The 3,031-nt window shown below is 47.4% G+C and overlaps 1 pseudogene; it reads left to right on the forward strand.

Annotated features, from left to right (window-relative positions):
* Positions 1 to 697: 697 nt before the first annotated feature.
* LOC101569807 lies at positions 698 to 1,517 on the forward strand (annotated as a pseudogene).
* Positions 1,518 to 3,031: the final 1,514 nt, after the last annotated feature.

Genomic DNA, 3,031 nt, shown 5'->3' on the forward strand with positions numbered 1-3,031 from the left:
ACCGTCTCCCTATCTCCTTCTCCCCCTCTCTTACCCTCTCCCCCTCTTTCCCCCTTTCCTCCCTTTCCCCTTCTCTCCCCCTCTCCCCCTCTTCCCCTCTTTCATTCTCTCCCTCTCTTCCTCTCTCCCTCTCTCCTCTCTCCCTCTCTCCCCCTCTTCCCCTCTCCCTCACTCCCTCTCTCCCTCTCTTAGCTGCCGTGGGGCAAGCAAATTTCCTCCACCATGCATTTATGTCTTCAAGACAGAAAATTTTGGACTAAATCACTGGAAACTGTGGCAACTGTGAACCATATCAATTCATCCTCTTTTAAAATTGTAGGTGCCACATAGCATGTCTCAGTGTCAGGGAAGTGTAAAGACATGCTTATTCTCACTCCTGTCCTTGAAGAAAGATAAAGTTGAGTTATTGGTAGAAAAATGGGTGTACACTGGGACCATGATGCTAAGTGAAATAAATCATACACAGAAGGTAAAATACCACATGTTTTCTCTTATTTATACTTAAAATACAAATGAAGGGCAAAATAAAAGGTAGATAATAAAAAAGGGAGATAGAATTTACGAAGTTAGGAAGGGAATTTGGAGGTGAGAAAAATGGGAAGGTGCAGGAGAGAGGAAATTAAGGATTAAGATGTGATATTTACCCAGCTGAGGTCTGTCCCATCAGCCCATGTCCCATCACCCATGAATCCCAGCCATGAGCTCCATGCAGTTCAACAAGGAACCCTCATACGGGTTCTCGGCTGAGGTCAAGAAACGCCTCCTGTCCAAGTACAACCTGCAGAAGGAGGTCGAGCTTTGCAGCTGGATCAAGGGGCTCATGGGCCTCGCCATTGGCCCCAACTTCCAGAAGGACAGGGTTATCCTGTGCACACTCATAAACAAGCTGTAGCCAATCTCAGTCCCCAAGATCAACCGCTCCATGCAGAACTGACACCAGCTAGAAAGTCTCTCCAACTTCATCAAGGCCATGGTCAGCTATGGCATGAACCCCGCGGACCTGTTTGAGACCAACGGCCTGTTCGAGAGCAGAAATATGACTCAGGTCCAGGGGTCTCTGATTGCTCTGTCAGGGAAGGCCAAGACAAAGGGGCTGCAGAGTGGCGTAGACATTGGGATGAAATACTCGGAGAAGCAACAGTGGAACTTTGATGATGCCACCATGAAGGCCTGCCAGTATGTCATTGGGCTGCAGATGGGCACCAACAAGTGTGCCAGCCAGGTGGGCATCATGGCTCCAGGGACCAGGTGGCACATCTACGACCCCAAGCTAGGGACCGACAAATGTGACAACTTCTCCTTGTCCATGCAGATGGGGTACACCCAGGACACCAACCAGAATGGCCAGGTGTTGGGTCTCGGCCACCAGATCTACCACCCCAAGTACTGCCCTCAGGGTCCAGTGCCTAATGGGGTCCCCTCTGGGACTGATGATGGCCCAGGGGAGGCCTTGGAGTATCCACCATACTACCAGGAGGAGGCCGGCTGCTGAGGCCATGTGCTGACCCCACACTACCCCCTCCATCCAGGTTTTTGGGTTTTCTGTGGTTTTTTCTTTTCTTTTTAATATACTCAGTGGTGCAGGGTTGGGTGGGGTGGGGTAGCTGGGGGCTCTTTCCCCCCATTTTTTGGTTTTCCTTTTGTTTTTTCTGAGACAGAGTCTCACTATGTATCTTAGGCTGGAACAAACTTACTAAGTAGCTCAGGCAGGCCTCTTAATTTGCAACAATCTTCCTGCCTCAGCCACCTGAGTGCTGGGCTACAGGCATGCACCTCCACACCTGCCCCCGCCCCATTCCTGCTTCTCTGCCTTTGCAGAACTGAGCCACTGGGCGGGGACGGAATTGACCATACTAGGATGCTGTGGAGTGGAGGGCTCCCAGACCCCAGATTTCCCAGCAGGCCTTGGGCAGAGCTATATGGGGGAGACAGGACCAGCCAGGGGAACCTGGCTCCAAATGGCTTCTTGATTCTTCCTCCCCATCAGCTTGTGGTTTCTGTATCCACAAAGGTTTTGGGCCCTTTTAATGAGAAAGAAAACAGTGGGCTTTTTTCTTTCTTTTTCTTTCTTACTTTCTTTCTTTCTTTCTTTCTTTCTTTATCTTTCTTTCTTTTTTTGCAAAACAATGGAGAGGGGGATGGTGAGGAAGAGATGATAAAACATAGATCCCCTGGGAAAAGGCCAGGCCACAGCCCTAAAATACAGGAGTCTTGAGGAGCCCTAGGTGCCCCACCCTGACCCTTCCCAGGGTGGAGAGGCTGAGGGAGGGTAGCACAGTAATGTCCAGAGCAGCCGGGGTCCTCCCCCTGCCCAAGCCCACCCCCCACCGTGGCCCTCTGCATGCCCCCGTCCACTCTGGGCCTAACCAACTCTACCCAACCCTCTGTTCCCTGTCCTTACTGCCCCCTGAGTACTGGACACGGCCCCCCAGCAAGGGGCCCCCGGTCTGTGAGATAATGTGAAATACAAGTGTGGACCAAAGCAACAAAAAGCCCTCCATTTTTAAGAAAAAAACAGAAAGATGTGATATTTATACATACCAATTACCCATTATAATGATGCATTATGTATTACAAATATATAAGAAAAATATAATTTAAAAAGAAAAATCAGACAGCATAATCCAACATAACAAAATAAAATTTATATTATACTATCTCAATAGATTCCGAAAAAGGTAATGAAAGCCGAAACTCAGTTCTGATAAGATCTCTCTACAAAGTAGCAAAGTATTTTAGCTTCTTCAGTCTTTTAGAGGATATATATGAAAAAAATCTACAGATAAAAGTCATACTTAGTCAGAGAAGACAACACTTTGACTTCTCTGATGAGGAACAAGAAAATGATATCTATTCTTATCACATCTTTTCAACTTTTTACTGGAAGATCTAGAAAATATAACCAAGTAGGAAAGTGAAATAGAAATTATCCATGTTGGAGGGGCTGGGAGATAGCTCAGTAGAATAAGCATTTGCCTGGCAAGCATAAGGACCTGAGTTCAATCCCTAGTTATGCAAAAAAAAAAAAAAA

The sequence above is a fragment of the Octodon degus genome, unplaced genomic scaffold (genome assembly GCF_000260255.1).
Source record: "Octodon degus isolate 3935 unplaced genomic scaffold, OctDeg1.0 scaffold00156, whole genome shotgun sequence".
Classification (NCBI taxonomy): domain Eukaryota; kingdom Metazoa; phylum Chordata; class Mammalia; order Rodentia; family Octodontidae; genus Octodon; species Octodon degus.